Raw genomic sequence first — 26,073 nt, 5'->3', positions numbered from 1 at the left:
CTTAACATACAACATTCGCCATCAGGAAAACATTGCCCATCAACTTTGACTATGTTTGAGCACCAATCATCATGGTGTGAACACAGAGTCCACCTTCTCTATTATTATTATCATTTATTATAATAAGAACTGTTATTTACTATTATTATTTGGAAGTGGATACCAACTAGAGTAAGATGAAAAGGGGGGAAAAAAATCAACGTTTATTTATCAAGACTTCCCTTTTGCACATCTAGGTCAATTTTGGGGGTAGGGCATCTTTTTCACCATCTGGGCTCTCGCCCGAAAACAGACCATAGCTGACTCCTGGTTCGCGGCTAGGTATGACATCATGCAATGTGGCATCACATCCCTCTGAGGCAAGTCACTGCTCACTCGACTAGAGCGTGAACACATAGCCATGCAGGGGTTTCTGTGTGTGTGTGTGCGTGTGTGTGTGCATGTGAGCACATGACACCGCAGCGTCATCACTGACCCTCTCCATAGCCAAAGCTGTGCCTCTTGAAGCAGAGATTATGTCAGAAAGTGCCATGCTAGCAGAGCTGCTGCTGCCGCTGTTGTTGTTGTTGTTGTTGTGGTAGCCTTGATTACATTCCTTTTTCAATTTAAGCAGCGAAAGGCAGCTGACATATTAGGCCAAAAAAGGAAGGACCCGTTTGCCCAATTATGAGGAAAGGCCAGCGGACGAGCAGCTCCTGTGAGTCAGAAGTGAGTGAACAGCCCCAGTCAACGGATCATAAAGATCAGTCGTCACCACGTGGATGCTCACCAGATGAAGACTCGTCGTCCGGTTCCGATGTGGAGGCAGGAAGTGCGATGAAGAGGAGCCAGAGGTTCAGCAGCTCCTTCAGCTTCGGAGAAGATCATCAGCTACAGCCAAAGAAAGAGGGCAGAGAAGAAGGACTGTCGCCAAAGAACTCCGACGGAGTAACAGAGCTGGTGGAGGCAGAATTAGCAGCAGAATGCATGCGGTTGGAGAAACGGGATGCTTTTTGTGACTCAAATCAACCTCCGAGGTCAGGTGTTTTCAGGCCTCAGGAATTATGGCTGGCCATGACGAGATGTCTGTCCATTCGGTGGCCTCCTTGTCTGTCCATCAACAGGCAAAGTAACAGGAAATTAGCCTACCAAGTGGACCTCGACCAATCAGAGGACACGCGGTCTTCTGTCAGCTCCGACTCAACCAATGAGAGCTCTTCAAGTACGTCGACCTCAGATGACAGAGCAGTGACATTGGTGAAACACAAGGAAGAGGAAGTACGAAGCAGAGGGGTCAAAAGTGGTCCGCCCCCTTGTCGCGGGGTTTCTCGTTCCTCCCCCAGACTGCCGAGAGCCAGACAAGCTACAGACTCTGTGTTAGCGTCATTGATCTTGGAGAAAGAAATGTTCCTGAGCATTGAGCTGGTAGATTCAGGCACTGAGAGAGATGATTCACGCTACCGCGCAGAGTGGAAGCTGTCAGAGAGAACAAAGGAACTGGCAGAGGGAGTCTGGCTCTCTAGAAGCCAAAATAACGACGGGTTGACCTATTAAGTTAGACGTTTGGTTGCCTTGCTGGGGGTCATCTTTATATTATTCAACCCATCAAGTTAGATTGGTTATTGCAACCCATCAGTACTTTGGTTATTATAATCTTCTAATCTCAGTTTATGTGACTGCTAATGAGAAGTGGCCCAGATTTCAATGAATAATCAGTAAGATTGGTTTGGCATGATGGCCGCGTACACTGCTGTGTGCTGATGCAAACTGTGCTGATACAAATGCCGTGACTGTAGCTAACTAATTAGAAATGCTATTTTCAGAAACGCAGCGCAGTTGGTGTTAATGTTTATTTTTCCGCCTTTCTGGGTCCTTCACGGAACATTTTATACATGGCTGGCTCCATGCGTTTGGGGGCGAGGGAGATTTAATATGTCACGTGTTTACGAATAAAAGACTTTTTGTGAGATGGGTTTTACTTTTTTAACGAGAATTTATATTATAATAAATACAGGTGGGATGTTTATAGTAGCAGATATTAACAGATCATCCTCAAATTTCCCACAATAAAAATGTATGTGAGGAACATTTCGGCCATTGTTTTTGTTTCTCATAGTTTGTTTGCGTGCTTGGATCAATTTCATGGACATGTTTGTATTTTACACCAAATTAGGATTCATTGTGCATTAATTGGAACAATAACAGAAAAGCAATGTGTTTTCATACACTTACCAAAGAAATTCGATACAGATTACAGTCCAAACACAAATTTAAAATGTCATGGTCAGTGTGTGCCAGCAGATCCCACAGACTTTTTTTTATTTATTCATTTGGTGATTATTGTTTTAAAAGTCTCAGACAGCATGCTTAATGCCTTGGGGGTTGTGTGAGTAAGAACATGATTGGAATTATTTAAATGTGTTGATGTGTGTCAGAGTAACTACATTTCCAAAGTGTTTCAACAGTCTCTCAGCTGAGGAGGATTATGAGTATGTGTTTTTATTTTTTATTAAAGCTCTATTCTAACAGCCTGTCATTTCCATATTTTGAGACAAAAGAAATGGAAATATAATATATATATTATATAAAATATAATAGTAGTAATTTACTCGAGCTCTGACAGTCAATCTTTTTATTTTTTTAAATCTTTTTATTTTTGCATTTTCAACACAACAGAACAGTCCTTGACATACGACCTCCGAAAACATGACACATAACTTAAAAATAAAATAAAATAAGTACAAATAAAAAATAAAACTAATATTAGTATCAATAGTTTAGCGAGTATATATGCGAACGTCTACATACCCACATGTACATGCACATCTACACCGACAAATACATATACTGTATCATACTGTATCATATATGTATCTACCTATACATCCATACATACGCGCACTGCATACCAATATATATACTGTATATATACCTTCCCACATACATATACTTTTACACATGCACTCAAAAGGAGTATTTAGTAAAGGGGGAGGGAGGGAGTAAATTTAAATATGTGCAGTAAATATATCAAATAAAATAAATACATAACTAAAGTAAACCAAAATTAAATAAATAAGTGGAAATCAAGTTAAATAAATAGATACAGATATTGAAGTTTGACATTCATATCAAGGCAGGATTAGTTACAAGTTGGCTTAGCAATGGTAGTCCTCATAGTACATCTCAATTTTGTTACAACAACCCATCTCAGTTGTTCAAGCATCTAGGTATAATGTAACACAGGTCCACCTTCCTATAAATGTGTCTACTGTCATTTGTAAATTTGCAGTCATTTTTTCCATTATACGACCATGTTTCAGTCTCTGAGTTACGGTTGGTGGTTTTGCATCCTTCCAGTTCACCGTTAGTATAAGTATACGCAGAATATACCTCAGATCGGTGTTCCCTAAATCTTCCGGTATAGACCCCAGCAGAAATATCAATGGATCTAAGGGGACATCCACTTCTATGATTTTATCAATTTCTGCTTTGATATTTTTCCAGAACCGACAGTCAATCGTTTGAAGCCATTACATGCAATAAGATATGTGTGGCTGCAAAATTATGATTTTACACGGCTAGTGCTATTTCTTATTGGTGCCTTTCCAAACAGGAGCACTCGTCAGAGTGTCTATAGCTGTAACCCTCATCACTGTAATGAGGAGCGCCGGGGAAGTAGGAAGGCGAGAATGGAGGGAGACGGGAGGGGATAAACAATATTGTTTAGATTGTTTTTTTGGGGGTTTTTTCTTAGAAATGTGTGGTGAGTGGTGTATGCATGCTTTTTGTATGCACAAATTCAAACTGTATATCTGGCCCGTATTAACATCCAGAAGATGAAAAAAAACAGGAGGAGAGAGTGAAGAAGTGTCTGCTAAGGCAATGTGTGCATTTGTAAAAAAGGATGAGAAAAAGGAATGAAATTAGTCTCATCTGCTGTGAGCCAGGAGTTTCATCCCTAAAGCCACGGAACTGGCAACCCATTGTCCCTAATGACTGCCTCATTAAGCGAATGATACATGTACCACAGACGATGACACAGTCTTGTAGTGAGTATTCAATGATTACTCAATTCCTCTTGGGTAAATTATGATTAAATACTGAATGTGTGTGACTCCTCATCTCTGAGTCATTATAGAGTATGGAAATGAGGAATAAATAGCAACTAGAGATATTGCTTCTTAAAATGAGTTTATATACTTTAGGCATTTATGCATGCGATATATGCAAATTTATTTAAAGTTGTGCAGGATTCATTGTCACTAGGTAATTTACTTTAAATTATATATACATTTTAGGTGATACTTTATCAACCACTGTGGAGAAATGCAGCTGCTGAAAATCTGCATTCCAAAAACGTAGGAAGAAACTCTTGGCTTCGAGCCTAGTTTGAGTTTTGTTATGAAACTCCAACAAGCGGGCCAAGCTCCTAAACATTTAACAACTTAAAATAATCGAATGTTCTTGGTTTAAGAAATTGTGTTGGACAGCACCCTAGATGAAAAAGTTAATGAAATTATATTTCGGTTGCAAAAGTCAAAGTTAAATCGATGTGTGTATTTTACATCCTTCGTAATCACTTATAGCAAATATAGGATAACATAACATTTTTGGGGGTTTTGCTTCACATTAAAAGTAAAGATATATTTTGTTAGTTATTGGGACATGTTGTGACACTGAAGTATGAAACAAATGAAATCGATGCGCAAAAACAAGATATACTGTCGATTTGTACCTAATAATCTTTATAACCCCATCACCTAGCAGAGAGGAGCTTTTACCGCGTCAAATCTTTTCCTTTGTCAGTCCTCACCGACTGTTTCTTACCAGTTTTACTTCTGAACATAAAGTCTTTCATGACTTTGTCTTTGGCTGGCTGTTCCAGAAACTATCAACAGCCTGACCTCCTCTGACAGGAAGCACTCACAAGATTGTAATGACACCATCATACTCTGGCAATCGTCAAGACTGCAAGAGGGAAAGAGGGAGGTGTTCCTCATTTGTCATTAAGAGAGGGACATAGCATGGAACGGCATGTTCCTCTTTCCCGGTTCATCCTCTCAGTCATAGTGTGCTGAAAGGAACCGTCCCCAAATATAGTTATGTAACGTGGTGATGGGCTGCAAATCCCAGCAGAGGACACATGTTCCAGTCGTCAAAGGACAAATGTGTCTTAGGAGGCTCGCCAGACTGTAATTGCTTTATCTACTTGGCCTTTTAGTCATATTCTATTAGATTTTATGCTTTAAAAAAAAAAAAGCCATATCACTCTACCCCCAAATGTAAGCCCACGACTGCTTTTCAAATGCATTTTCCACACCTCATACCCTATTTTAGATTATCTAATGACAGAAGCCCTAAGATAGGCAGGAAAAGAAGTCTTACATACTTACATTTTGTAAATATTGGTCTGGCCCTCTGCGGAAATCTTAGGAATGTATTAGAACTGAAGGTTTCTGTCCCTCTTGGCAGACTTCAGATAAATCAGATCGGTTACAGTATTTTGATTCTTTGCTCACTGCAAATATGTCCCAAGTTCAATTCCCAGCAAAAGTACAAGTATTGCCAATCATTAAAACTATTTCCTTCCAAGTGCCTTTACAAGGTTCATATCCACAATGTTAACAGCATGCAAGAAGTAAACAAAAGAAATGAACTTGGTGCTTATCGGGAGGATGTATGCTGGATATTTGACACATTTTTGAATTGGGGAAACCACACACACACACACACACACATATAAAGACGTAGCCTATATATGCATTTTTTTCACTTGTGTAGTATAAGCCAAGGTATCCCATGCATGTGTGTGTTCTGCAGATTGGTTTGTTTGGATTTACTTAGGCACGTAGTCTGCAGAAAATTCTCTACTTCTCTACCTATGTACACATTTTTAACCAGGGTTATATGTAAAATTTGTGTCAGTAAAGGGAGGTTAATCCCTTCATCCCAGCTCACTTTCCTTACTTTATTTACTATAGATGTATCTTCTCGTGTGTGTGTGCGTGCATGCATGCGTGCGTGTGGTAGCAGGCAGATGGGACTCGGCCTCAGGTGTGAGCTTGCTGAAGTAAAATGATACCACGGTAGCACAGAGGGGCAAAGGGGACACTTTGCAAGTTGATCGCTTGACTCAGGATGATGAATTGGAGTTGGGAGTCGATGGTGTGTGTGTGTGTGTGTTTTTGTGTGTGTGGTGTGTGTCTGTGGAGGACAAAGAATGTGATGGATGATTCCAGTGGGCCATTTGTGATGACGGCCAAGATTAGTCAGCCCTGGACACACACACACACACGCGCACACTCTCACCAACAGGCTTTGCAGATGGCCAGAAGTACTGTGGTGGCTGTTTGGGATTCTTATGAGATGTGTTCGTCCTTGTGGGTTCATAGTCTGCTGCATGCATGTGCTTGGAATACCAAGGTGGCCTTTTGCTATAGCACATGGTTGGTTAACTGACAGATTACTATCATGAGACTCTTTAATATTCCCGCCTGTTGTCACCTGCACACACACACACACACACACACACACACACACACACACACACACACACATTCTCCTGTGACACGATGCAAGTAGTGTAGAGCACACACAGGTACGGCTGACAGTGGTGCAGTGGGTATTTTTCTGCTTTCCATTTAGTACTTGGAAGTATTGGTTGGTTAACATTATCGAGCTGCAGTCATCACCAACTGAACTTCACTCACATTGTCGGAGAAAACTTCGGCTGGGGATTATGTGCCTCAAAGCCATGCTGAACATTGCTTCTGAGTGGGGTGGGCATGACTGATTTTCGCTAATAATTCCCATTAATAATGCCCTTCTTCCATCCTCACCCATAAAATCCAGTAAGCCTGAAGCAACTGGATTTGCTGTGTAGTAGAAATTGAATTTCTCCTTTCATCTGTCAGGCTTAATCATACTTTTTTTCCCATTATAACTAATGAGTGGCAATATATTTCATGATCTAGATGACAAAGACCCTTTCTAGGCCCAAACCGTTATAGGATGACCAAAATAAACTTTTTCTTTAAATCTGAAAATAACAGCTTTTCAAATTGATTTCTGGCACGTTGCTTTGTCATTGTTGGCATCCATCAGAGTAAAAAGTTTGGTGTTTCAGTGAAAAATCTTTAAAAACCCATTGTACGCTACCTGTTCAACATCAAACAGCTGACAGACGCAGTTAGCGACTAGCTGTTTCCTGATGAGCTTGCTATATCAAGTTAAAAGATGATGTAATGCTACTGTTGTTAACACCTGGTTTCTGCTGCCGATAGAGGGAAAATCAGCTATTGCAGAGATAATTGTTATTTTCAACCAGAACAAGTGTGACCCAACAGCCCTCTCAACATGTCCTAATAGCAGAGCAAAAGTATAGTAATCTGTGTTTAACCCGACTCCACTGTACAGATGAGATGGCATGTGGGAACACTATTGTGACTGTTGGTATGGATTTCATGCACAGTACGAGGATTTTCTTGGAACGACAGTATGTGAACTGTGTCTCTAATGGATCTCTGTCGGATTTTTTGTCTCATACTTTTCACTGCATAAACTAAAGCTGTTGTGTTTTGTCTGGTCAAGAAGAGAAGAAGATTACATAGTTACAGCAACTGCAGATCTTGGGTCAGTGTTCTGTGTGTTTTCTTGATGCTTGTTGTAAACTTTGAGAAGTTTGCTCTGTAATCATAATGCCGGGTTAAATGTATCTTTGAGAACCTATAGGATCATTTTTAACTCCCTGATAGAACCTATCTCCCTGAATGTCGAGTTACAACAAGACAAGTTACTCGTCTGCCTCTATGAAGATTCAAGACTCTTTTTGCCACAGGACTAACTGGTCATACAGGAGGCTACAGTGGATTTTGTGTGCAAGAATCACAAGGTCTCGTTCTGAGCAGCACTCATGGTTCATCTTAACCCTGCCTCTTCTGAAAAAGATGTTCATAGAAGTCGATAGGTTCCCAAACACTCCCGGCACAACTGCGCGTCTGCGCTGTTACTTGCCTCTTCGTGCTCATGCTCGCTCGTGTGCGCCTCCATCCCTGTTGAATTCAGCTGGGGCTTGTTTAGACACATTCACATCTGCCCCACTGTACCCATTCCACACGCCTCAGTGAACAGAGCAGAGTTCAAAGTAACTTACATGCAACTGCCCGAGGGAGATTCTGGCATCCAATCTGATCACCTTCAATAGCAACCATAAATAGCGATATGTAAGCACTAATGAAATAATGTTCATGTCAATTCACCCAATACCACCTTATGTAAGAATAATTATTCTGCTTACAAGCGTAACAAAAACACATGTTTCATCTGATTACATGAGGAGATGCATGAGTTACTTTAGAATTGTTCAGTAAGGGGGTGGATATTATTTTTCGGCAGAGTTGTATAATGCCTTCTCTCTGACATTAGGACACCGAGGATCAACTAGCAGAGGAGGCCTGGAGTGATGGAACATGTGGATGTCCTGAAGGGAAGAGAGGAAAAAGACCAGATGGGGCCAAATGGCCGGGCAGATATAATCAGGACATGGTCGACAGACGTGTGGTCTTCAGAGGAGCAGACAGGACTAGACAAGTAGGTTTAACTGGCACCTTACAGTATGTACGTCCCACATGAGGCTGTCTACATAGGATTCACTGTAGCAGCACCAAGAGGAAAAACGCAGGCCTTTTGTCTGAAGTTGTATGATACCAAATGTCTCACTTCAACACATGAAGACCAGCTTGCAAACTATGGACTTAATGACACATTAACATTGCAGAATTTGTTCCTTTGAACAATTTTAAACATGTTATAAAGTTATCAGACCAAGAAAGTTGGTGAGTTAAGATGCATACCATTTACCAGTAATGGTTGTATTGATATACAACATATGACTCTGTTCTGATTTCCCTTAAACAAAAAGTCCATCTCTATTCTTTGTGAAATCATCCTGAGATGAATGTAACAGCTGTGCATCTTTGGAGAAAGTTTCCCTGCAAATATCAATGCAGGGAGATCCTGTGCTTCGGTCAAACTGACGTTTTTGCAATCGTTTAAGTGGAGGAACTGGATGTTTTGTGCTGCATTTTTATTCTGGGTCAGCATGTAGCAAAGAGAGACACCATAAAAATACTGATTCATACACAACACAATTGCTTGCTCAACGGTTGCTCTGATAGACGACGCTTAAAACACAGCATTACACTCATAAACTTGGTTTGATGCCTGGAATATTTAAGTTACTTTAATGAAGGATGAAACCTAAATAAATAAGAAAGATATCATAGTTCATGATTCTGTTCAGCACAGCTCAGCTACCACACTGCCACCCACCAATTCAATTGGAACTTTTATCTCCAGTTTCAGCAGCTGCAGCATATTCCTTAGCAGTGTCGGTGCATGTGAACGATAAATGTGGCTGCAATATCGTTTGCGCAGACAGCTACACACAATCACAGGAGACGCGTCTCCTCGCCCAGGTGTGCAGGTGAAAATGTGTAGTATACGTTCACTATCTGAGAAATACCTGTATGCCACCAGAATGAATGGGCTGTCACCACACCAGGTTGGATACTGTCAGCTAAGCAGCGTTATGTGCAAGGCTGAGAAATGCAGGAGCTCGGCAAATCGATCCATATTTTTGTGTCGGTCCCACCGTATTTTTGCCCACGTGCAACACATTCAAAACCTACACATGTACACGGTAATAGGAAAACGTTGCTGAAAAAGCAGCCATCTGGTTGTTACAGAAGGTAAGAACGAACTATGAGAACTACAAAGATAGATTTAAACATCCAAGCAAAAGCAAGGCACACTTTATGCTGACGTCAAGAAACGTATGCGACAGCTTTCATGGAACTTATAAGAGAGTGAAATCTCCAACAGATAGCAGTGCGGTTTATCTCCAAAGGCAGCCGTGGTCCACGCCCGGAGGCTCTGGGGGAAATCAGTCACTAGTGTGTGTGTGTGTATGTGTGTGTGTCACAAAGTCCTTGTCAGAAGTCTTTTCTTTTATCTCTCCCACTCGTGCTCTTCCTTTCTGCCTCTCTCTTGCTTCAATCAGACTAATCATTCTCCTTGTTAATTGCTTCTTTGCCCCGCGGAGCTGTCACGTCTCAGACAGACAGACAGACTCTGAGGAGAATTGTGAGTTTTAAGATCTGATGTGTTCTGTGCTACACCTGCTCCAACACACCAATGTGTATCCTGATGTATTGTTCACATTTAACATTAACAATCTAGAACAGAGGCTCATATTTTGGCGGGGTCCTTGACATGCAAAAGTATGTTCTAAATTTAGGTTTATAATATAGCACATATAAGAACATATTGTGTCACCGGCATAGTAATCAATGTAAATCCTTTTGTTATGCAACCATCTCACTTCTGTGTGTATAGTCCAAGTGCAGTCACCCTGGATAGATAATGTGGTATCAGTGACACATTGACAACTTCCATGTCATCACTGACTTATGTAAGAGAATGGGGCCAGCCATAGTCTGTGATATTTGTTAAATCCTGCTACACATGATATGTTAATGAGTTTGCATGTGCATCTCCATATCCTGATTATACACATGTGACCTATATATCGCCCGAGCAAGAGACTGCCTATTATCTAGCATGCAATAAATAATCAGAAGGATGTCTAATGCAGTGCAGTGCAACTGCAGGCGGCTCACCAGCCAACAGTGAAACAATGTTTCCTTCAAATAGTTCAGATGATGCATCGTTCTCTGTGTCGGTGGCTGTTTTGCACCGGTATTATCTCTTTCCATCTCCAGACAGAAATCCCTTTAAACTGCTTTTCAAAAGAGGTTTTTTGATAAAACAGAAATCCATAGAAGCACATTAGCTTAAGCTGGGATAGCGAGAACCAAATGTGGATTATAACGACTCTGCCAAACGTATCACTGCCAAAATAGCTCACTGCTAAAATCTAGAGACGACAGCATTGCAGAGGCCAACATTTAAGCTCTGGCTGTGTGTGTTTTAGACATTCCTTCTTTTCACAGCCAGTATCTATCACTACCTATTCAGACAAATACTGGAACTATAAAAATACGATTAACGTAGACGTTGACAGTTCTGAAATTCTTAGCCCAAAAAAGAGGTGTTGCATTTGTCAAATCAAGAAACTTTTGAATTTCACATTTTATATTTGTATCCTTGTAGCCGACACTGTTAGTTCAGGCTGGGGAGCAGGTGACAGATCAGTGTATTGCCCAAGGACCCTGTCATTTCACATTGGCTGATGTCAAGTTAAAGCCTGACACCTCTCAGTCGCAGCTCTCACACCAAAGCAGTATCAGCACTTGCTTTTCCTGCAGCAGGATCAGGAGACGTTCACACATCTGCATAAGCACTGCCTTGACACCGGGTAAGGTGCAAAGACACATTGTAAAAATCTATAATGTGAACCTCTGCCCTGCAGCCAAACAAGACATCACTGCCATATCTCACCCACTTTATCTATCACCCCTCTCTTGCCTCTGTTCACATGCCCGAAGTACTTCCCAGGTCCGCTGTCAGGCCTTGCTTTGTTGTCTACGCCCTTCCTCAAAGATCTGTGGTGTGCAGAATCAATTTAGTACAAGAGTTCTGGCTGATGGGCATAGAAAAGATGGTCAGAAAAGCATAGTTCAGAGCTGACAAGACTGCGTCTGGATAAACATTAAAGCTTATTCAGTGCTTTCTACGTCACCTTGCCTTAGGACAGAGAGAGAGGGAGGGAGAGAGAGCTATTCATGACTGGGTGAGCATCAGGGAGAAATGGAGCAGGAATTAGAAATGGGTAATAGCAGCACATTGCCTCCACACTCCTGTAAGACGTATCGTTTTTATCTTTGACTAATAAGCATTAATGTAATTCCGTTACGCTTACATGCCTTCGCGAAACCATATCAGCTTTGATCAGCTACTATACATGTCCTTTTGGCAGTTATATGTGGTCAAAACAACAACAATCATATTTTCATTGTAAGCACTGCAAGACAGAACCGTAACATTTGTGCTTCAGTACTTAGACAACAACTGAACACAGTTAATTCAAAGAAGCACATTGAATCCACTCCTCTCTGATGACTTTGGATGGTACAACACAGCTTAATATGAATGCTTCCTCTACTTAGGGCTCTTTGGTTCTCTCCTTTTCTTAAAAGTCAGCACTGTCAAGATGGGTTCAAATTGGTCAACGGTGTAAATTTGTGTGTCAAATGTCACCAAAGTTTAACTATATGCAAAATTACTGTGCAGATGTGCTCGCCTCAGCATTCAAATCCGTTGTAATGTAATAATTTCAGACCGAAATTGACTTTTGACTCTGCATCTGAGGAAGTCCATTTAAGATTTTCTTTTTAGAATACAAACGTTAAAGGAATCGGACTGCTTCATTTAAGTGTCTTTGAGTGCCTTTTAAAGCGCTATAAATAAAATAAATGTATTATTATTGTGCTTAACACTGTGCATTAATAGAAATTATTGACATTTATAATAATGAACTAAAAATGCTGGATAGATACTTTATTATTACTATCGGTACCGCTCTAAATGTTCATGAAGTGTGAGTTGACAGCAGTTAAATAACAAAATATCTTATCTGTGTGCCCAAATATGAGTTCAGCAAAAAGGACAACAATAAGCCCAGGTCGGTTGCAGCATTACCAGCTCTCTAGAAGGAGAGAAAACTCCTGATATTACAGATTACACACTCAAAAGCAGATGCATTATGCTACTAGATAGAGAAATGATGTACCCATGTTGTTGGCAAGTGAGTCTATATTTCCATAAGTGCACCACTAGGTGTATTGCGGATGCACGTGCTTAACGACTTGGTCACCTTGTGTTTGGAGGAAGGGACAGTTGTGCCTGTCTGACATGTTGTTTTGGCTCAGGTCTAAATTGGCACACTTCCTGGTGACTATGACAGCTGCCAACACTGCTATAGGGGCATGTGATATGCGATGTGGGCTTCAACAAAGCCCAAGGCCACATATTAATCATTTTACATTGTACTAAAGTCCCAAAGCATGTCTCCCCTACGGGCCACTATTGTTTGGCATATATCAGCTGGAATTATAGAGGACCGGCTGTGCTAATTCGCTGGCAGTTAGGGAATGAATGAAATAGATATAAGGCAACAGGTCGATTGACTGACTGATAGATTTTCATGTCAGCTGTTATGTTTAGTAAATGTTTAGACTTAACTGACATTTATGAGCCTTGAAATTAATTGGTGACCTATATTTATTAGACATTCAGTGAATGCTGGAATAGGCCCTGTGATCATGATTAGGTATAGAACATTGATGGATGTTTAGACTATGGAATATAAAATATAAGATCAAGAGTGTGTGATGAAGACAGGAGTGCACTCGCCAACCAGAGTGATATAGCTGTTGTATCTACAGTATATATATAATTGCAATTTCTTCTATCAATCTGCTAACTGCGTCATATCTGTAAGATAATGAACTACTCGTGCGTCTATTTAATGCTTCACCACATTCTGTAGAAAGATGGGGGAAACAACTGAACAACTGTTTCCCAGGAAAAGCGTCACCGGAGCCTGCAGTCTATCCTTGAATGCATTGGGCAGAAAGGCAGGAAACATTCGTCATAGGTCGGAGCAAACACAGAAACACGACTTATCGTAAATTCACACTATGATTAATTTCAGGTTCACAATATAAAGCAAGGCAACTGTGAAAATGTGGCAAAGTTTTTTGGCAAAACAATCCAGCCATCTAATCTCGTAAATATGGAAATATTTACGAGATTATATTTTATTTAGTGTCTCCAGCTGGCAGGGTCAAGTTCAGCATGACAACGATCACAAATGTACAAAGCTTCCTATTTTTCTCAACCTTTACATCAAAGAATACATAAATTAGCATCTCAGCATCGGTGTTTGGAGAATGGTTGTATCCATTATATCAATGCGCTTGAAAGTGAATCCTGTCTCCTCTTTAATTTCAAGTAATTATGCATAATTTGTTACAATCAGGCTTTGCCTTGGGTGTTTTGTGTGTGGTTTTCTGTAGCTCCTCACTGCCTTCACCTGTCCCTAATCAGTTCATTCAGTGCATCTGCCAGTCACACTCTCCCTCATCAGCACAACTCTCCTCACCTGTTCTAGTCACTATTTAAACCCCTGTCTTTCACTCACTCACTGCCAGATCATTGTTTTTGTTTCCTACCTACCCGGCCGTTTTGCGCTTCCTGTTCCCGGTTTCCCAGTCTGTCTGCCCTGTTTTTGCCCTGCCTTGTCCTGCCGGATTCCCCCCCCCCCCCCCTGTCTCGTCCTTGGATTACCTTTTTTTGTTTCGTGAGTTATTAAAACCTTTTGTTCACTACCCTGACTGTCTGCGTTTGAGTCCTCATCATGCCCCGTGACAGAATGATCTGGCCAAAGATGGACTCAGCAGACCACGGTATGGAGTGTCGTCTCCCCGACTGGTATGAACAGTTCATGGGAACCCGTCTGGCCTTTGGAGAACCTCGACGTGTCCAGAAGGCAGACCGTGACCTAATGGACATCCCGGTCAAACCTCGAAGGAGACAGAGGCAGAGGAAGGGCCAGACTCCCTCTCCTGCTGGGCCGCAGTTATCCCCCGCTCCCGCTGGGCCTCAGCCGACTCCAGCTCCCCGTGTCAGGTCGGCGGTTCGACCGACTCCAGCTCCCTGTGTCCGGTCGGCGATCCAGCCGACTCCAGCTGTCGCCTCAGAGCAGCAGCTATCCCCGGACCCGGCCGCCGCCGTCTCCGAACAGCAACGACCTCCGGCCGCTGCCGTCTCCGCGCTGCAATGACCTCCGGCCACCGCCGTCTCCGAACAGCAGCGATCTCCAGCCCCTGGAGACCTGTTCCCCGTCTGATCTCCAGCCCCTGGAGACCTGTTCCCCGTCTGATCTCCAGCCCCTGGAGACCTGTTCCCCGTCTGATCTCCAGCCCCTGGAGACCTGTTCCCCGTCTGATCTCCAGCCCCTGGAGACCTGTTCCCCGTCTGATCTCCAGCCCCTGGAGACCTGTTCCTGTTCCCCTCCTGGTCCCCAGTCTCTAGAGTGCAGTTCCGTCCTCCTGACCCCCAGCCTCTAGATTTCCGTCCCCCGGACCCCCAGCCTCTAGAGTTCCGTCCCCCGGACCCTCAGCCTCCAGAGCTCCGTCCTCCGGACCATCAGTCTCCCCAGTCTGCCAGGCCGGCCGTCCCTCCTCCGGACCCCCTCCACCCACCCGGTGGTGGACTCTGACTCTCGGCCTCGGAGGAGCTATACTTTGTATCCACATTGTATGAAACATTTATGTCACACAAGTTGAAACCTTTCACAGTTTGTCAGACTGCACTGAGCCAACCAAATCAGTCTCACAACATAACTTAATACAAAGTTTGAATCAAACCTCAGTCCTTCTTGCTGAGAGTCAGCTGTGTTTACCAAACGGTGCTGCCTTGGGAAGTTATCATGGCTGACGTGTAGAACCATGACATCTAATTCATGCATGTGATGTAACTAGGAAAGCAAATTAGAATTCTACTTGGTGAAGCAGTTCCATTTTTTTGACATGAAGAATTATCCAAAAGTTCATTAAGAGGCAACTTCTTACATTAACGCGTCACTAAATTTGTAGCCACAAATGGAATTTAGGTCGCTCCATCTCCATGATGAATAATTTCAACCTTATAAATATTCCTTCTTCAATGTATTTTGGTGAAGAAACAACACTCTGTCTCACCATCTCTGTTTTACACATTGTGTGGAGACGAGTAGGGAGTTCAGACAGAACAGAGGCAGCAGTTCAGCTGTCGTCCCCGTGAAGTCACATGTGGGCCAAAGAGTGGAAATGTCACATCTACTGGGCCTCTCAACTCGCATCTTCACTATTACTGTTGAAAAAAGTTTTCTTTTAAAAAACGTGAGTTGAGTAGATGCACCTGCCCCACATTTCCCAGAATGAACATCAAACCGCAAGTCCTTTCCGACAGATAGAGACGACACTTCACTTTGGATCTGAGTTCACTGAGTCAGGAGGATATTTCAAGTATTAGTATATATTTCACATGTACTGTAGGTTTCACCCATTTGTCAGAGGCGGAGAGAGTGCTTTATTTAGCCTGTTTGGCTGTTTGCTCATTGGAGCAATCCATGTTACATGTCTTATTCATGACTGAACCAACATGCTAGTGGTAAATGTTTAATTCTACAAATGAGGACTTCAGAATGAACTCTATTTGTAGCCATGATGAAACAGTTAAACAGAGGAAAGACTGTTCTTCAAAATCAGCTCATGCATACATGCATTTGATGTGAGAAGAGTCATTGTGTGGATTTAAAACATTGCCACACTTTAACCCTTTAAATGTTTTTAAACATTTCAGAATTCAGATTAAAAAGTATCAGAGTAGTGCTCTGGGAAAGTGGTTTCAGAAATCTGATTTATTTGGGCTAAGGCACTGCACCCATCATCCTATCACTACGGACTTCTGTCAGCTGTTGACTAACCGTGATCGATCCTTTCAGATGCTTGGTTATTCAGATTAATCGAGCTGTGTAAAGTAGAGAGAAGAGCTGAGCTCATGGTGTGAGTGAAGAGAACAGTTGAAGCTATTCGGCCCTCATCAGGGATTCTGAGCGAAGACCTGATTCTCTCGTATTTGCAGGTGGCTCCTCAGCCTGCAGACCAGGCCGACTGTAAACGGTATTTAAAGGTGTTGACTGGTTGAGCCTGTTGGATGGTTCACTGCCAAAGTGCTGTATGAAATACTTTGTTCAGGGCAACAGCATCTCTGAAGCTCTGCACGTATCGAGGGGGAGGGGCAATAAGTGGGCATGTTTCTTTAAAATGTGGCCTATAGAGAGTGAAAGAGTCACCCTCTGCTGGTGCAGTTGTTACCTCAGAGAGAAATACCAAAATCCATGAGGAAATGTGTAGAATGTATTTATCCTTCCTCATTAAACATGAAACACTTGTTTTCATGCATGTTTACTTGCTAGCAGTCTTTACTGGAGCATTGCTGCGCTCCTTGGTGCTTCACCACCATGTGTAGATCAGTGGAATAGTGTTAGACCATCGGCTGGACGCTGTATCTGTGTGTTAAAATTGGTAACACACTCATAATAACATAGCAACAGTGGTTATCATAAACTCAATCAGTTTTGTGCACTTAAAGATAAAACTTAACAAACTTATTATTTAATTTGTTTGTACTTTGTAGTTCATTTTTATCCCTGTGATCCCTATGAGCCTGTGATTTAGTAACTGATGGTATGCATTTTTTTTAAATGTGATACAAGATATAAGGACTCCTGTCTGGGAGCCAATACATCACTACAGGATTAAGGGCAACACAGCAAGCTACAGGACCTGCTGCCTCTACATGTCCTGCACTTTCTTCTGTCTTTAGATTCAGTTGTTTGTTCCTCTTTTTAATAGCTCACTATAGATTCGGGAGTTTTGGCATCCTGTGTTTCCTTCTTTATTTTGCTTTATATTTGGATTGTGCCTTAAAGATAAACTGTATATTTGTATCTAAATTGTTGCCAAATGCATAAAAGACACAAACAGCTTATTATCTGCATGTTTTAGTGTCACCACTTCTACAACTGTAGATAGGATTTATAAGAGATAAAGTATTCCTTAGTAGAAAGAGAAACACTCAGGGTTTCAACCAAATCCTTTGCTGCTTAAAGCTGACACTGATAAAACCACCGCCTACTACAAAAGCAAACCACTAGATGGAGACATTGATCTATTTACAGCCAGGAAACCAACATCTCTTTTGTCAGCTTTACTCTGAGTTCAAATTAAATCAAATTTAAGAGATAGTTCATAGAGAGCTTGTCACAAATGATCACATGTGCTGTCTGGTTTTATTTTCCCTATGAGCAGTTAAAAAGGGAAATGCATGTAATTGATGTAATAAAATGTAAAATGTCTGTCTTTCTAAATTCAGTGCAAATTCAGACAGAGAAATCTAGGCAGACTAGTATTGACTTTAAGATTTGGTTTAATAAAGATAAGGAAACTAATCGCTTAATGAAGAACATGAGCGCGAACAGGAATCAAGCTTGACATGAAAGGTTACTAGACCGGAATATGAGGATATGATCGCCTTCCTATCTCTGTATCCAATCGGGATCTTGCATTCGGCCAATTAATATGTCAACATTGGAATATACAATATCTTTTCGGAGTGATGTCTGAATTAGGGATTAATTAACTCTCTTTCACTGCAGGAGATTTGTGAGTATAATTTGTATAATTTAAGGGAGCATGTAAAAAAAACAATTAAATAATATCAGATAAAAAACTTTGCACCCAGATTTTGAGGTATCGCCATAACTATGTATTTCCACCCTTCCTCATCTCTACATCACAGATGTGTGGTTATGTGTATCCTCAAACTCCCTCTTCCTTTTATCTTCCCCTCTTGGAATAGACATGCTGGGCTTTTGATTCCGGCGGTGGCGGGGCAGTCTCCGTGGAGTAAACTGTGACAGATCCTCTCTGGCTGGAGAAAAGATGGAGTCTGCTCACACAGAAAGCCCGAGGGACAATTTCTTTCCACTAACTCCCCCTTTTTTTTTCTCCTGCTTTCTTTTTTGCCTCGTCATATTCCTCACGCACTCAGCTGGAGTCTGCTGAATAGCAATGTTCTCTCCTCTCATAGAGAGAATGCACAGATGTGTGTGTGTGTGTGTGTGTGTGTGTGTGTGTGTGTGTGTGTGTGTGTGTGTGTGTGTGTGTGTGTGTGTGTGTGTGTGTGTGTGTGTGTGTGTGTGTGTGTGTGTGTGTGTGTGTGTGTGTGTGTGTGTGTGTGTGTGTGTGTACGCTGACTTTATCCCATCTGACTGAGTTGATCTTCCCACAGTCTAGGGAAAGAGTTGACTTCCCTATGAGCTTTCTGCAGCAGTAGGAGGAGAGATTGGGGAATATGCTGCCTGTGGGTGAAATGCTTCAATAATCCAAAGACATGAATCTCCGAATCTGATTCTATTCCTCTTACATCCTGCTTTGTCCCCATTTCCCTGCTCCCTTTTTCTGCTTGCTTGCGTTTTGACTTTGCTTACTGTGTTCATACATTCATCCAAGAGGAAGTGTGTCTCATTCATGTTGTATTAACATGTATGATATTTTCCTAAGCGTCCACAGTGAGCTTTAACCCGCCGATCTTTGAATTTACTCCAGTAGTTTTCAGGCTAATGCAAACCTGTCTTAACTACAACTCTCCAGTATGTCTCAAATGGCTAACATTCAGACTAAAGATGTCACAGATATGTCAGGAAAGACATAAATATAAATGAAACTTAATTATATGTCATCAGCAGACGGGAATCAAACTCTAGAAGATCAAACTGGATCGACTATCAGAGCATCCACTGCAACTGTCATTGCGCGTGATGCAGGCACGTATCTTCTTGATGTGTGCAATGCGTCTATAGCAACATGTGATTGACATCAGATCTGATTAAGCACGTACATACACAATGGGATACATCGTGGTTCCAGTTCAGGTTACACCTGCGTACTGTACATCAGCAGGCCACCCTACACTGTGTCCATGCTGCCTGAATCTGACACTGTCCACAGCACTGAATACATGAGGCACTGGTGTCCACACGAGACCATTCTGCTGAAATTAGATCACACAGTGCCTAACAATGACAATTTAATCTGAATATGTATCAAAAGATAAATGCTCCAGTTTAAATGAACCTGTATTTCAGATAAAAGTAAAGTTACATAATAAAACACAAAATGCCTGCCATTATGAATCCAGATGTAATGTATTCAGGGTCATATTTCCTCACCACACACTTTGCAGCTTTTACATAACTGGTCATTGACATTACACTTGGTTTGAATAACTATGTTTTTATTATGGGAACTCTTGAGCAGATTTAGAAATCCAAATGACTACCTTTATAAATGACCAAAACACTTTTTGTTTTTTGTTTAATTTGATCATTTAGCTGTTCCTCCTCTGCCCATTAGATGACGTTCTGAGGCCCACTAGTGGGCCCATGCCAAATGTTTGAGAATATCTGATCTAATCCTCTTTCTGATTGAGCTACTGGCAACTTTTCCTTGAACGACAATGCTGCATTTCAAGACAACAGCAGGAAAGGCCAATCATTTGCTCTGTTTTGTATTCGTGCCACATCTTCCCACAATTCTCTCTTGCTGTCGACATCTTCTGTCAGTCGATGTTCTGTTCACATCACAGTCTTACTTAACAACAATTTCAAGGTAGATTGTTAATATGTTTGTATTCATTTTAGTCTGTTTTGGTACTATTGAGCTTGTGGAGAATTTTAATTTTTTTATTTGAAAACGGTTTTGTCCAGTTTATTATTATGTCAATCAATGAGACATTTCCTCTTATTGATATAAATTATTCTTGCATGAAATACTACATTTTTTGATTTCCAAATTTTTTTTTCAGATAATATATTTGAATATACTATAAATATTATAGCATATAGGATATAATACGATACAGACAAGTTGCACCCTACCTTTCATTAAGGTTGAAGTATTGTGTTGTGCTTACACTAGATGGGGCTGTCTTATGACAAAAGGTGGCAGAGGATACAGGCAACATGCAGGTTTTTGTCACTACTTTTTAAACCGCTTCGCCCATAAAGTTTTGCATTATTATCAAATGTAAATGTGTGCGTACTTCACATAACTTTTACAAAGTATACCAGATGAATTGTTTGATTTACTGGTCATGCAGCTTAGACTTTCGATTAATTTCATTATGGTTTTATAATCAGCTCGCATGAACTTGACATGTGCTTCATTTTTTAATCATTTATTTTGATCAAAGTTGACTTATTGTTGTGGTCATGCAGCTAGAATTGATGCCTGATTTGAATACCGTGCAGTGCATCACTAATGATGACGTAACCTGTGACAATATTCAAAGTGGACATGATGGTCACTGTGATGGATTATCTGTTTTAGGCAAGTCTCTTCATGTTTACTTTCACACCAGGCTGTTCTGCACTGTGTGTGATATGTTGTCTGAGATGACCTCACAGTGTTGTCGGTTCAAAGAAAACACCTGCTCCAATCCTTGTTCATATCTCTGTTGCCATCAACTTCCCAGCATGCAACTTTCCCATTTTACTTTAAGTACATGCACGCACGCACGCGTTATCAGGTTTTGTGCAGGACCAGCGTGATATTACCTGATAGAAAAAGCAAAATACAGCACCTTTGCCTGCCAATTCAGTGCCATTAATTCAGGGCTTTCTTTTCAAGTCATCCAGTTCTGGATGACATAACTTCTAATTAAACATGTTAAGTGTCTGTGCAAGTCAGCAAAACAATATATTAAAAGGGGGAGAAGGAGAGAGCCAAGGACAGAGGGAGCAAACCAGTTTACTTATCAGACGTGTGCTGGAGGTCAGAGTACTGTTTGGGTTGCATCACAGAAGCATCAGTTAGAACAAGTGGAGTAATTAAGTGAGATGATCCTTACAATTGTGTTTTCAGTGCAAACCTGGACATTTGCAGTAGACCTCAAGGGCTCATTTTCGCACAGCGCAGTGAGCTGTGCGATGAGAGTAATTACCTAATCCCCCTTTTCTCTTTTCCTTTTTTTAAGGAGACCTGTGTTAAAGTTCAACTTCTATGGTACCAAAAACATTGTTTGATGCCCTATTGATTTAATTAGCCTCTTCAGGTGTAATCAGCAGTCAGGACAAAGAATGAAATGCAGCTCATGCATTTTACATAAGCTGTTTTTTCACATTTCATAGAGTCACATTTTTCACTACTTTCTGTATATCCTTGAAATGCATTCAGGGGGAACTAAACATGGTGTTAGATCCCTTTCAGACGAGGCACTGGGCTCAATTGCAGCCCTGTGTTGAAAGTCACCTTTCTGAGCTGAGCTAACAGGACAATTTTGTCAGTGATATGATCAATTGTTGGTCCCTGTTGACCATGTTCGGAAGGATAAAAAAGAATACGTGTTTTTATTTGTAATGTCACACCGCCGTTGTATACCTTCAGGGTCATCCAAGCCTTTCCATGATAGCTGAGCTGGTTCCACCCTGATTTTATCAAATTTGTACATTGTATGTGGTGGCAGCACTATGTCAACTAACATTATGCCCACCAAAATAGAAGAGTCTAGTTTACTAGGGGAGGAGCCATTAACCGAGGCAGCTCCTAGGCCTCTCTTTAAAGGGAGGGGGAGGAAAATCATGTCAGTTCTAAAAGGCTAGCTTTTTATGGTCTAATGTAGTCTATCAAAAAGGCTCCCTGTGGCCCGAAATGGGGAGAATTCAAAGTGATAAAAAGGATAGTGGCACAGGTCAGTCATTGCCTGTAGCAGTTGAGGAGGGTAGCAGAACGGAGAGATGGGAGGTGTACTCTAAAAACATGAGAGGAAGAACTTGGATGCGTAGGACTGAGTTAAGGATGTGGTTTTGCAGGGACACGGCAGCAGGCCTGTGTAGGGAGGTGTTGAGTGGGAGCAACAAGACACTTGCACATATCGTGTTCACAGGTCAACATAATTCTACATTTCTTCTGCAATTATGTAATCTCCCCATGATCCCCCAAACTCCATAACCATTATGTGCATGTCAAGTTTTTACCATAGCTTCTTTTCCAGACATACAATGCTAGTGTAATTGAATGAGCTCAAATCCATCAATCAATATTTCAGGCAGCCAGTATTGCTTAAACTAAAGGCCAAGACAAATACCTTTTCATTGTCATTATGTTGCTAGGTCCAAGTTTGCCTCCTGTCAGCTACTGCATTAACAAACGTTGCAAAAAGTAATGACAGAGGGGCCCGTTTAGAATGTTTATGTTGAAAAGGTCTTTATCACTCAGACGAAGGAAATGAGGAATACGCATCTCTACATCCTGAAGAGTGTCGGATAACCAAATAAGTGTTAGCCTAATCCTTTCACACATTAATGTGGATTCTCATCAGTTGACACTGTGTTGTTGCACAATGGAAATGCGTTTGAGCAAACTCTTTTATGCTAGGAGTGGGGCAAATAGTTTTTATATTCTATTCATATCCGAAAACCTGTAAAAGCCTGCACACAAGCTCTCCCGCTGTCCTCTAAGTAGCCTTTAAAACGTTGCTTCCTTGAACAGATTGTGAATAACAAACTGTCCCTTCTTCCCCATTGCCCAGTGGCTCATGTTCAATGGAAATGAGCGAAGGCTTGTGATTAACACGGGAGCCGTATTGCATCCTTAATGATTCCTGAGTTTATGTCTCCTCGAATTGGCCAAAGCAAGAACAGATGGCCCCACGGGTGGAATCCAGACACACTCACTGTGCCTGTGACAACTTTGAAAACGAAGTGTGTGTGAGTCAGTGTATGTCTGAACATTTGTATTTATGTGGATATGTGTTCACAGTGTGTGATGCGTTTCCTTTCCAACATTTACTCCAGGCTCTTGCTCTCAATAAGAACGTGGTCTTAGTCAGCCATCGTGGTTACATAAGAATAAGAAAAAACAGTGTGTTTGCATGTTTTAAGAGTCTTTTTATTTGTGTCCCTGTATTCCTTGCCACTGTTAAAACATGTCTGTTGAGTTTACCTTGAAGCCTAAGGAGGATGTGTACGCTTCCTGTCAGTAGATTTATTTTATTTTTCCCCATCTACAGGAAACGGGTACAGGGGTCTCTATCTACACCACTTCCTCTCGTTGTTTGCTCGCAGTCTGCTAGCCGACCTCCTGTGTTTGACAGAACTGTGAGTACAAGAAGAGTTACAGGTGTTGTACAATGTGTCTTTCTAGCCTCTGGATCATACAACCCACCCCCCAAGATGAGAGACTTGTTGACATGACAGATGCCAGACAGGATTACGACAGAAGCTAAAATGTTGACATCTGAAGACAGCATCTGTTGCCTTCTGCACTTCTGCACTTCTAAATCTCTGTCAAACAACACATGTCTCCGCTGGCATGTACACAGACCCATACACATTAGAATTTCTATGTAAATGTCACATATCACTCTCACTGGAATATAAAGTGGACCAAAGCCTTGAGATGTTTGTTTGAGGTAGAGACAGCTCCTGTAACTCTACAATACATAATTATGTAATAATATATTTTTAAAAAAGTCACATGCTACTCATCCAGAATTGTATGTACGTTTTTATATGTGAACTGAAGCCACAAAGACTTTGAAAATACAACAGTTTGGTAATAAATTGGATGCAAAAATGAATGACGGAGACCTTTCAGACAAGGAGAGAGGGCTTGCATAGACCACAGAGCGTTAGGATAGAATAGGATTGATTTGAACAAAGACAGTGTAACTAACTGACTCATTACCCACAAAGTCAAACTCAAGAAAGTTAATATTAGAAAAATATGACCTTGTTTCACTGTTTTTATCACGACTTTGTTCTCATGCAGTACTGTTGAAATAGAATCGTAATATTTTGTAACTCAAATGTCATCTGAATGTTAATGCGTACATTCTCACATCTTTTTTTATTTGAACACTTTTTAAAAGAGTCTTGACGTTCACTCCTTGACTTTTCCATCATTCACTCTTCTATCTCTTCTCTGATCTACTGTAGCCAGAGTCCTTGTCTTCTGTCCCTTGTTCCTGCCACCTGTCCCTGGATCCAAACCTCCTTGTCCTTTTAACCTTCCTGGCATCTCCCCTGTAAGTCCTCTGTCTTTGGATTTCACTGGCAATAGTATACTCTGGGGCTATGGGCCAGCAAAAAAACTGCTCTTATTTTGTGGTGATGTCAAAGAAAGTGTGATCCAACAGGGGAAACAATGAAAATAAAGAGAAGTGCCGGAGGTGTAGAGTTGCCTGGCAACAACTTCCCATCCTTGTGCAAGTTGGCCTTCATCAGATTGCAGGATAGACATTTAGAAACACTCCAGCATCACAGTCTGTTTGCACTCAACGGGGACAAGAGAAGAAGAGACGGAGTAGGTAAAAAGGAACTGCTGAAGAATAGTGTGTTACCATATGGGGTGACGACCTTTGTCAGTTGGGTTTGGGCAAACAGCACGAAACTGGCAATCACCTTTGTGTCTATATTTTCTTGCCAGTTTTTATTTATCTGACTGGACCTCAACCGTTTGAGGTCTGGCCATCTCTGGAGTTGGGTAATTTGAACCCATCCAGAACTCCGCTGCATGAGTTCTAACCTGGACAAAAAGATCAGACCGCATAACTCTAGTCCTCCGAAGCCATCATTGGTGACCTCTTGCTTTCAGTTAAGTGGTCTCTGTTTGCTGAACAAATGCATTTATGGTTATACATCTTAATACAGAGAGCAATACATACAATGTGTACATGGTCATTCATCTAAATGTTTAAAGCTAGTGCATATATGGGTATGGAAGATTTTTATTTTCTCCTGTAATGAAAATAAATCACTAGCTGGTACCTACACCGTCAGCCAACAAGAATTGTGTTAGTCCAACCATCCAATTTCAAGTCCCATATCCAGGTCAGGGTCATGGTGGCAACAGATCAAGCTGAGCAGCCTATGCAGTTCTCCAAAGTGATGTCCCCCAGCTCCTTCTGACATTCTGAGGGGAGCCGGGAGATGTAATCCCTCCGGCTCTGCTCAAGGGGCTCTCTTATGTAGTTTAGTCATGCTGGAAAGGAAGCACCTGGGGGGGGGGGGGGAAAACCGGGTGGTTGAATCACATCAGTTTGAAAAAGCAGTGGCTTGACACAAAAGTCCTTCCAGATTGCTTTACATCTCTCTATGGCAAAACGTGAGGACAGCTACTCTGTGGAGGATCATCTTTTTGTATCAGTGATCTAAAATAATGGCCTCTTACATTCAGTGAGCAGTGGTACTAAATCTGAAGATGGTTTGATGCTGACAGCGTCCAATGCCAACACACTGTAATAGTAACAGTGTTGTCTGGCCATCCCCATGGAGTGGAGATGCAGGTAGTGAGCTCATTAGTGGATTATACAGCTGGATCCTGAAGTCAGCTGCCATCAACATTGCAGCCAGTACCCGGTTTGTTAGTCTAGATTATGCTGCATCAAGTCATATCATTCAGATCGTAGTACAAGCAACAGGTAAAAAAAAAAACTGTTCATGTCAGAGATATCAGGAATTTC

General features: G+C 41.5%; 1 long non-coding RNA gene across 1 annotated transcript; it reads left to right on the top strand.

Annotated features, from left to right (window-relative positions):
* The first annotated feature begins 8,400 nt into the window (after positions 1–8,400).
* LOC142964904 (uncharacterized) lies at positions 8,401–24,907 on the top strand. The gene is made up of 3 exons (XR_012957603.1): positions 8,401–8,568; positions 23,620–23,707; positions 24,548–24,907. It is a non-coding gene; the product is annotated as an uncharacterized LOC142964904 (long non-coding RNA).
* Positions 24,908–26,073: the final 1,166 nt, after the last annotated feature.

Source organism: Anarhichas minor, unplaced genomic scaffold (genome assembly GCF_050575085.1).
Source record: "Anarhichas minor isolate MPS153535 unplaced genomic scaffold, ASM5057508v1 ptg000033l, whole genome shotgun sequence".
Lineage (NCBI taxonomy): Eukaryota > Metazoa > Chordata > Actinopteri > Perciformes > Anarhichadidae > Anarhichas > Anarhichas minor.
This window is presented reverse-complemented; position numbering and strand designations above follow the sequence as displayed.